This window comes from Dama dama, chromosome 5 (assembly GCF_033118175.1).
Source record: "Dama dama isolate Ldn47 chromosome 5, ASM3311817v1, whole genome shotgun sequence".
NCBI classification, from domain to species: domain Eukaryota; kingdom Metazoa; phylum Chordata; class Mammalia; order Artiodactyla; family Cervidae; genus Dama; species Dama dama.
This window is the reverse complement of record NC_083685.1, coordinates 48,440,886-48,452,279: the sequence shown is the minus strand read 5'-3', so window position 1 is coordinate 48,452,279 and position 11,394 is coordinate 48,440,886. Positions and strand designations below refer to the sequence as shown.

At 36.4% G+C, this 11,394-nt stretch overlaps 1 non-coding gene across 1 annotated transcript; it reads right to left on the bottom strand.

Moving 5' to 3' along the window:
• Positions 1–8,352: 8,352 nt before the first annotated feature.
• On the bottom strand, positions 8,353–8,460 carry LOC133058115 (U6 spliceosomal RNA). Its single transcript, XR_009693233.1, has one exon. It is a non-coding gene; the product is annotated as a U6 spliceosomal RNA (small nuclear RNA).
• Between the last annotated feature and the right edge of the window lie 2,934 nt (positions 8,461–11,394).

Sequence of the window (11,394 nt, the reverse complement as noted above, 5' to 3'; positions counted from 1 at the left end):
CCCATGGACTATGGCCTACCAGGCTCTCTGTCCATGGGATTTTTCCAGGCAAGAATACTGGAGTGGATTGCCACTTCCTTCTCCAGGAAATCTTCCCAACACAGAGATTGAACCTGGGTCTCCCGCACTGTAGGCAGACGCTTTACCGTCTGAGCCACCGAAGAAGTAGAAAAGCCACTGTTATTCTACTGAGAAATCAAGCAGGATTTGAATAAGATTTTATAACTTCTGAAATAAAGATGTGTTTAGTTTACATTTGATTTTTGCTTTGGAAACATAAGTAGAGGCCACTTATGCATATTACTAAAATACAAAAGTAGACTTAAAACATCTGTTAAAATGGGAAGTACTTGAACATTAAGCCAGTATGTAAGGCAACTGAAAAACTTAGAACTGTGATATTTATCATCCTCTTTAAGACTTGGCAATGCTCTTTTGGAAGAGAAAGACGTCATTTTAGATTAGCTCTTTAACGTCCCTTGCGAACCTGAAATTCAAAAAAAGGAAAAGCAAATTTCAGTATTAATATGTAAACAAAACCTTTCTGTATATCTCTCTGCTGTCAAAAAAGAAATAGGATAGCTTTATACCAGGCAAAATAAATCTATGACATGCTCTCTTATGCTTATAAACATGGATGGGAAAAGAAGTCACACTCTTCACACTAAAAGAAAGACATTTATTTCAAAGTTTCTGCCAGTTTTTTGGTATTACTAATAGATAAACTACCTATGATCATGAGTAAAGAAATAAAGTATAGTTAAGTTCTTTAATAGTATTTGAGATATGTAAAGGAAGATCTGGACCTGTGTGTGTCTAACAGCAAAGAGAGACCAGAATAAATTAGTAAAACTAGGAGGAACTTTCAACTGTGGACACAACCAGAGCAAAACAGATCGAAAGAAAAACAAAAGAAATTCCACATCAGACATACCCTGTAGTTGGGAGGGCCATGAGACTTTAGGAACAAGGATAAATATTATTCAGTTTTATATTTTTTATATCAGCTGTTTTGATAATATAACCCTTGAGTTCAGCCCTTAATCTTGAGCAAAATTTTCCACAGAAAATAAGCTTTAGAAGTTTTGTTTTCAGGACTGAATCCAGAGTGGTTTCCATTGGCACAAAGAAGTGACAAAGACTTAGCACGTCTGGAAGTAAACTACAGTAACTGAGAAAAATAAATACTTTGAATATCCTTTAAAATACTGAAAAATAAGAAGTGAAGTGAAGGTCGCTCAGTCGTGTCTGACTCTTTGCAACCCCATGGACTATACAGTCCATGGAATTCACCAGGCCAGAATACTGGAGTGGGTAGCTTTTCTCTTCTCCAGAAGAAGAATCCCTGGATTGGGGATCTTGACCTCCCCAACCCGGGGATCAAACCCAAGTCTCCTGCATTGCAGGCGGATTCTTTACCAGCTGAGCCACAAGGGAAGCCCAAGAATAATGGAGTGCGTAGCCTATCCCTTCTCCAGGGGATCTTCCCGACCCAGGAATCGAACTGGAATCTCCTGCATTGCAGGCGGATTCTTTACCAACTGAGCTACCAGGGAAGTCCCCCCACCAAAAAGAAAAAGGCTTCCATTAAAAAATAAAGCAAGGGTCTTATGGAGATAAGAGAAGTGATATTGTCCTACAGTTTTAAATCTGCACTGACTACAAATAATCATTTTTGTTTCTGAATAATTTTGAGTAAAGATTCATTAAGAAGCTGCTCAGATACGTTCAAAATTGGGGGTATTGGTGTTTCCCCGTTGTATATTCTTTATCTTTCAGTTAGGACATTCTGGAATGAGGTTGTAGAATAGGTGTAAAAGAAACTTCAATTCTAAAGAACATTTATAGTTAAAGAGAATTTTAACTAGTAGTGATTTCAAATAGTAAAGAATTGTCTGTGAGATCTAATTCTGTGACCTCATCTCTGGCCACTGTCCCCATTACTACCCTGCTTTTGCCAAGGCTAACTTGTTTCTTTTCTGAAATCACAAGAATATGCACACTGCCACTTCTGGCTGCATGTTGTTGATGAAAGCCAATCACAAGGTCAAGTCAGATAACATTGTAGGAAAATAATACTCCTTCCATGGTGGTTCAAAGGCATCCTTGGTGAATTACTATTTAGTCTACCTTCAAATAGAATATGGGTTTGAGGGGTTTCCTTTTAACAATGAATAGCCTATACATTTTATTGTGACACTTGTTTTTATGTCTCTCTGAAGGTTGAAATTTCAGGAGAAACTCTCATATGATTAGCTTATTTACTCCCAAGACCTTTTCAGGAAGATTTTTTTTTTTTTCCATTTATTTTTATTAGTTGGAGGCTAATTACTTTACAGTATTGTAGTGGTTTCTGTCATACATTGACATGAATCAGCCATGGATTTACATGTATTCCCCATCCCGATCCCCCCCTCCCACCTCCCTCTCCACCCGATTCCTCTAGGTCTTCCCAGTGCACCAGGCCCGAGCACTTGTCTCATGCATCCAACCTGGGCTGGTGATCTGTTTCACCACAGATAATATACATGTTTCGATGCTGTTCTCTTGAAACATCCCACCCTCACCTTCTCCCACAGAGTCCAAAAGACTGTTCTGTACATCTGTGTCTCTTTTTCTGTTTTGCATATAGGGTTATTGTTACCATCTTTCTAAATTCCATATATATGTGTTAGTATACTGTTGGTCTTTCTCTTTCTGGCTTACTTCACTCTGTATAATGGGCTCCAGTTTCATCCATCTCATTAGAACTGATTCAAATGAATTCTTTTTAATGGCTGAGTAATATTGCATGGTATATATGTACCACAGCTTCCTTATCCATTCGTCTGCTGACGGGCATCTAGGTTGCTTCCATGTCCTGGCTATTATAAACAGTGCTGTGATGAACATTGGGGTGCACGTGTCTCTTTCAGATCTGGTTTCCTCGGTGTGTATGCCCAGAAGTGGGATTGCTGGGTCATATGGCAGTTCTATTGTTGTTGTTTAGTCACTGAGTCATATCTGACTCTTTAGCAACCCCATGGAATGGAGCTCACCAGGCTCCTTTGTCCATGGAATTTCCCAGGCAAGAATATTAAATGGGTTACCATTCTCTTCTCTAGGGGATCTTTCTGTCCAAGAGATTGAACCCACGTCTTCTGCATTGGCAGGTGAATTCTTTCCTGCTGAGTCCCCAGGGAAGCCCTTAGGAAGATTAGAGTTATTTATTTATCAGCTTTTTGGGAGAAAAAAATTTACTTAATTATTGTATTGCAATTTGTATTATTGCCCAAAAATAACAAAATAAAGTATTTCTGACTAGTTACAAATGTTAATGTGAGCATGCTTAATATCTGTCTCTGAATGGTCAACATGGCTTTGTTTCCTTTTTTTCTAAAAGAAATTTCCTATAAATGTTTCTCCTAAGAAAATTTTAGCTCATAGATTAATACCTATATCCCTTTTTGGATAATTACAAATAGAGCTTTCAGAAATATCTTATTTGAACAAAATATATCAATTTTATATATACTACTAATACAAGTTATTATTACAAGTAAAAATATATGCATTCTAGAGGTTGCCACAGTCAATAAATCACAAATCTGGATTATTTCAGCTACCCCCAAGTTCTCAACAGTTAATTGTCATCATTTATCTATCATTAGTAAAATTATTTATTTTATTGTTGAGAGGAAAGAAAAGATATAAGATTCTTAGATAGTGTCTGACACAGGTGAATGATCCTGATGACTTGCATGGTCATGATTGTTATAATTACAACAATTAGCATTTATTGATTCCTTAATTTTTGTTAGATACTCTGCTAAGCAACTTATTAAGTTAGTTTCATTTATGCACCATCCCGTCCTTGAATAAACATAAAGCAAACACAAATCCTTAGGTAGGTACTAATATTTAGCCCCATACTCTGTATAAATAAGCAGGCACATCTGTGTTAATTGGCCAAGTTTACATAGCTAGTTAATAGGGTAGATGGGTTCCATGATAGCCCTCATTAAAATTTCTTCAGGCCACGATGTATGAATATCTAGCTCAGGAATAGCCATTACTCTACTTAGTGATCTTGCATATATCAATAATTAGCCAAGGAATGCTTATTCATTTAGCCTTCAAGTGGAAATCTTCTCAACCTAGACCTCCAGGCAGCCATTACCAATTAATCGGAGTTTGTATTTAATTTGAAATATGTTTATCATCTGGCATCTATCATTTTTGTCTAACTTGTAACTAGCCCACTCACTCCAGTCAATCCCATTTGTCTTCTGCATTTGAACTTGTTCAAGGTGGGATTTTATTATCAAACTGCACGTGGAATGGTAAATGAAAGGGTCAGTTTGGTTATGCATAAGGGCAGTAGGATCAGTAATCTCATATTTTACAAAACATTTCTCTCTAGTCATTGATTTGAGGTGAAGCTGATGTATCCCATGATCATTTTTGAGTTAGGAGGGTTTCTGGTAGGAAAAAAACAAAGTCAAAATATTTTTTTTTAAAAAAAGGTAGAATGTTTATGGAATTTTTACTAGTCCTAGTTAAAAGAACTAGAAGGAAAAAAAAAGAGCCAATCAATAGTATCTATGCCTAGAAAATAAGATTTTTTTTTTCGGACAGTCAGACAGTTTTGGGGTCAAGCAATGACCTGCGATAATCACAGAGGAATTGAATCTGTATAATCTACCAATGCGGTTTTGACAACTACAACCTTGTAAGCAGATTTTCTTATTGGTCCACTTTATTCCTGCTTCTTGGGATCATTTCCCAAATAAGGTGCTGTTTAAGGAGAACACAAATCAAAGTATTATACATTTGCTTGAATAACCAATGACTCATAAATTTATTTTTCATTTAAAGAAAACTGTCATACCTTATTATCACTGTTATTGTTTTCTAGTTTCTATCTAAAATTTGTACATCATTAAGTATATTGACAGAGAATGAGGTGCTTGATTGGTAACATTGAATCAATAGACAAGAGTGTGAGCGAACTCAGGGAGATAGTGAAGGACAGGGAAGCCTGCTGTGCTGCTTCCTTGGGGTTGCAAAGAGTCAGACGTGACTTAGCGACTGAACACCAAAATGTACATTGCAATCTTTTTTCTATTAAATATCTTCATTTCAATATGATCTCTTCAGTCATGTCCAATCCTATGCATGCCTATGGACCTTAGCCAGCCAAGCTCCTCTGTCCATGGGATTCTCCAGGCAAAACTACTGGAATGGGTTGCCATTTCCTTCTCCTCATTTCAATAGATTATGTGCTAAAAATAGAAAATACTGGGATATATTTATATATAACCTCTTTATTTCTCCACCTCTTTGCCACCTCTTCATATGCTTACTTGTTCCACTTAAGCATAAATGACTATATGGCCTTCATCTGAACCTTCTTGTGTGCCTTAAAGCAGAGAACAATTTTGTACCACAGTGGATATGTTTGTGTTGTCCTAAAGATGCTTTCTTCAATAGACATTATAACTTTTCAAAGAAAACGTATGTTTTCCAATTTTGGCTTCTGTAATTCTTAGATGGGAATTGTCATCTCTTGGTCAATTTCTGCCATTGGTCATGTACACAGGTGACAACCATGCAGATTACATAAATATATTATTCTACATTAGCAGTTGGCGAACTATGGTCTATGGACCAAATATGGCCCACCACTGTTTTGGGGAAAACTTTTATTAGTGTATAGTCAGTCCCATTTGATTATACTGATGTATTGTTTCTGGCTGCTTTCACACCACAAGGGCAGAATGGGGTAGTTGTAACAGAGATGGCGTGGCATGAAAGCCAAACATTTACTATCTAGTTTTTTAAAGAAAACATTTGCTGGTGTCCGTTTTACACTAGAATTCTGAAATCTCTTTTGTTCTTCATTTTGTGTCTACCTGTCAGTTTCTTATGTTTTATCAACAGAGGCTGTGGATTTGTATCTTACTCTCCAATTGCAAAACATAAGATCACTTATCTTTAATAATAATTTCCAGGATGGAAACCTTTAAAACATGTATGAGACAGAGGACATTCCAAACAGAAATAAACTGTGACTTTTATCTACACTTGCAAGTTTTATTGTCCTTGTTACAGCAGTTCTGTGAACACTCTGATGAGATCTCTCAAGAGAGAACTTCTTTCTAGTAGTGTATTTAGCTGACACATTATACCTGCTAATATCTGGGACCTGATACAGGATACAAGCCAAGCCTATGTTTTCTTCATCAGTGGCTGAACTCACCTGAGTCCTCTGGGACTCCTCTTGGGGTTGATGGGTGTTTGCCAGAATTTCACTGCAGTCTGAGTCACTTTCTACCCAGCCCTTTATATCTCCCTCGGCCCTTTTACAGGAGCCAGAGGTGCATTGTCTTCTGAAATGTTTTTCTACCCAACCTTGCTTTCTTTGTCTTTTATGTAAAAAGCTTTTATTCCCAACAAATATGTTGAATATGTAATTCTGTCTTGGCATCTATTTTTGGAGAGCCAAACTTACTTGTTCTGTTCTTTTTCATTTGTCATATATTATCATTCCACTCAAAACAAATGAACAAATGAAGACAAAAATAAAGTTATATAAAAAAATAATATCAAAAAAGAAAGAAAGTAATATCAAAGTAAGGCATATATGTAGAGTGGTAGTTTCTGGAAATTATTTATCAGATTATAACTTGGAAGACTTGTTGGGAGGTAATTTCCATTAGCCTCTTGTGTTTCTACATATCTTATAAGTAGGGAATTGACTCTTATATTTTCCTGAACATTTTTCAAGGCTGAAACAGGGATTGTTTCTTCCTGTGGAGGCAGATAGCAGGTTTGACTGCTGTCCAGGGTAATAATCTGTCCCTCCAGGGCAAACATTTGATGGGTTTCTAGTAGATTCTTCAAAAGACTGGAGTCAAAAATTTAAAAAAATTAAAAAAATAATAAAAGACTGGAGTCTTCTCAGTTTGTATTTCTCACTTGGGATGCAAATGACCTGTGTGGACAGCATCCACCCACCCGGGTGGCTCCGCATTGCCCCATGAAACAGAGTACAAAGGGAACTAATGTAAAAATCTACTCAAGAAATCTATTTTAAATTTAAAATATAAAACAATATTTTACAAAATTATTGAATGCAGAGTAAATAACTGTTGTCTTTTTTCCCAAACACAGGTTTTGCTATCTTAATTCTCTGATAAGGTAAATACTCTTTTATTGAAAATTAGACCTTAAAATTCTGTAGACTTGTGAAAGTTATTTTGATTTGCTACTTGAGAATTCAGGAGAGAAAAACAAGTTCCCAAAACCCTATAAAGAAATCACTTAGTTAGGATTTCAAAATATTTTTGTCAAACAGTGTGCCCATTGATTTAGGTGAATAGATCACTTAAGTATTTTGATTCCTTCAAAATCCACACCATTGCTTTAGATGGAAGCAGATTTCTGGTATAAATTATGCCTCTATCAGGCATTGGAGAAATGAATGACAGAACTAAGCACCTCATGTAGGAGTCTCCTCGATTACCCTTCAGCAGTCTAGCTGTCTGTGTGTTCAGTTCATGTTCAGCTATGATGATTATTTTATGCTAATAAGGTAATATTATGTAGTTTTAAACTGAGACAGGAATAAGCAAAATGAGCCTGGAGAGAACTCTGCAGCTGTGTGGATTGACTGTATAAGGTCCTTGGGGGATGTGATTATCAGAAGACTGAATCATCATTAGGATAATTAGTGTACTCGGCAACTACATTAGTGGAATTATTGTCATTGCTCATAGCTTGTCAGCGCAGGATTTTTTGATTTGGTAAGTTTCATTTTTACAAATACGACTGACCATGTGAATGAAATCAAGAGAAGTAAACACTTTTGTTATTTCTATTCACTTCCAGAACTAACAAATGAAAAGTGAATATATTTAAGCCCAAAAGGGGGTATTTTTTTGAATTAAATGGTTATCTTGCAACTGTCCTGGATGTAAACTTAAAATAATTAAAATAAAACATGCTGTTATCTATGAACAGATTATCCATTTAATTTGCAGTGCTTATTATGAGTCAGTTCTTAAAAGATAAATATTGAGGCCATTTTTGTAGCTGAAGTTGGTAGTTGAACTTTTGTAGTTGAAGTTGGTTTACAATATTGTGTTAATTTCAGATGTACAGCAAAGTGATTCAGTTATTTCTGTGTGTATGTATATATATGTATATACACACATACTTATGTATGTATTCGTTTTCAGATTCTTTTTCCTTATAGGTTTTTACAAAATATTGAATATAGTTCTGTGTGCTATACAGTGGTCCTTGTTGGTTATCTACTTTATGTATAAGTAGATAAGTTATAAGTGTGTATAAGTTAATCCCAAACTCCAAAATATGAAACAGTTCATAAATTTGCACATTATCCTTACTCAGGGGCCATACTCATCTTTTCTGTATCATTCTAATTTTTAGTTTGTGTGCTGTGGAATCCAGCATGAGGCCATTCTTATATATGTCTTAGTTATTACTTTGTTTGATACTCTGTGGATCTGCCATAAGTGTTCACATGTGGCTTCCACTCTGCAGATTCTACTTTGGAATAAATCATACCTTGAAAAAGTACAAAAGAGCTGCTCATATATAGTTAGTGTTCAGTGATACTGTTTCTGTTTGTTTGTTAAATAAGCTAAATTTCTGATTAAGGGTAGCTGCCCTCTGATCATTCTAATGACCCAATCACAGCAGAGCACTGACTGTTGAGGTCTGACAAAGCTATCTGTTCTCTCCTAGAGAATGACAGCCTTGCTCCACGTGATGTTTACAGTTGTTTTCACTAGGCTGAACTTTGAAGCACAAAGCAGTCCAATTTATCATGTTTTGCTTATTTCATCAAATTGATTGGGTGAATACACACTATACAGAAACTCAGTCTTCAACTTCTCACCAAGTTTACCTTTTCTCAATAAGAAAGTGAAAGACCGTGTGTCTGTCCTTCCTGAAAGAGTATGAAATATTGTTGCAAGTCTTATTGTGTTTTGTCATGTACATTTGGGCCTTACATTGTTTTTTGCATCCTCTTTTCCTCCTTTTTAAATTTTTTTCATCTCTCCTGTCCCCATAGGAGTAGTCAATCTTGGCAAAAGTCATAGAGCTGACTTGTTTACAAGAATACAGGGAATGGGAATAAGCTCCTTTGATTTTTTGGATATGACTCTGAAAGCAAACACAACAAATGCAAAAATTAACGAATGTGACTATGTCAGACTTAAAAACTTCTGCACAGTAAAAGAAACAACAAAATGAAAAGCAACCTGCAGAATGGGAGAAATCTTTGGCAAATCATATTTCAGTTAAGGGATTGATAATCAAAATATATAAAGCACTTACACAACTCAATGGCAACAAAAAATCCAATTAAAAACCAAGCAGTGAAACTAAATAGACATATTTCCAAAGAAGGCATTCAGATGGCCAGTGGGTACATGAAAAGATGATCAACACTATTAATTGTTGGGAAATGCATATCAAAGCATCAGTAAGATATCACCTCATACCTGTTAGGATGACTATCATCAAGAAGATAAGAGATAGCAAGTGTTGGTGAGGATGTGGAAAAAAAGAGAACTCTTTATATACTGTTGATGGGAATGTAAATTGGTACAGTTACTATGGAAAATACTATGGAGGTTCCTCAAGAATTAAAAGTAGAACTGCCATGTGGTCTAGTAGGTTCACTTCTGGGTATATACTCAAAGAAAATGGAAGCAGGATATCTAAGAGGTACAATAATTTCCGTGTTTATTGTAGCATTTTTACAATGCCCAAGATAAGCAAGCAACCTAAATACCCATCAACAGATGAATGGATCAAAGATGTTTGTGTATGTGTGTATTTGATGCTTAAAAAAATAGGGGTTAGAGGTCCTAACCCTCCCCACAGTGGAAAAATGGAGTGTAACTTTACAGATTTTCATGGTTCTATGTCCTCAGGTTCAACCAAACTTGAATATATTTAGTGAAAGAAGTGCTTACAAGTGGACCCAGGCATTTCAAATCCATGTTGTTTAAGTGTTTACTGTATAGACTGTACACTGGAATCATATTCAGCCATGAGAAGGAACGATATCCTGCCTTTCCTAGTATTCTGGGTGGACCTTGAACACATGGAAAGTGAGATCTATCGGACAAAGAAATACACATACTATACGATATCACTTATGTGTGGATCTAAAAATGCCAGACTCATAAAAGCAGAGAGTAAAATGGTATTTCCAGGGATTGAGGGTAGATGTATTGGACAGATGCTGTTTAAGTGTACAAACTTGGCAGTGAGTGGTAAATATATTCTGGAAGTCTAATGCATAGTATATGAATATAGAGAACAGTATTATAGTCACCAAATTTGCTAAGAAACTGGAAGTTAATGATTTCAACCACTAAAAAGATATGATACTTGTGTAATTCAGTAGAGATTCTAATTATCATTCCAGTGGTAATCACATTACAATGTGTTAATGTATAAATTTAACACACTGTAACCTTATACAGCTGGTGGGGGTCTTCCTTGGTGGCTCAAATGGTAAAGAATCTGCCTTCAATGCAGGAGACCTGGATTTGATCCCTGGGTTGGGAAGATCCCCTGGAAGGGAAGGCATGGCAATCCACTCCAGTATTCTTGCCTGGAGAATCCCCATGGACAGAGGGGCCTGACGGCTACAGTCCATGGTTCGCCAAGAATCAGACATGACTGAGCGACAAAGCACAACATACACAGCACAACCTTATATTGACTCAATGTTGTATGTCATATAATTTTTTAAAAAATGAATTAGGGGAATCTGACAATGGACGCGTAGAAGACAATGGCAACCCCCTCCAGTACTCTTGCCTGGCAAATCCCAAGGACGGAGGAGCCTTGTAGGCTGCAGTCCATGGGGTCGCTAAGAGTTGGACACAACTGAGCGACTTCACTTTCACTTTTCACTTTCATGCATTGGAGAAGGAAATGGCAACCCAACCCCCTCCAGTATTCTTGCCTGGAGAATCCCAGGGATGGGGGAGCCTGGTGGGCTCCCGTCTATGGGGTCGCACAGAGTCGGACATGACTGAAGCGACTTAGCAGCAGCAGCAGCAGCAGCAGACAATGGATGTAGGGATATCAGAACCTACTCAAACTTACTGTCTTTTTTATGGAAGATAAAAAATCATTTATTGTGTTTTCTCCATTAAAAGAGGACCCCATACATGTACTTTGAAAAATACTAAAAACTTTTTACCAGCAAATAAATATCACAATCAATAAATGTATAAAAAGTTAAATATTTAGAGAACAAAATTCAGACATTTATAAACGCTTATAATCAGAAGTCATGTTTTTCAGTTGTGAGGAAAAATAAAAACAAAACACTGAAAAACTAAAATATAATCCACA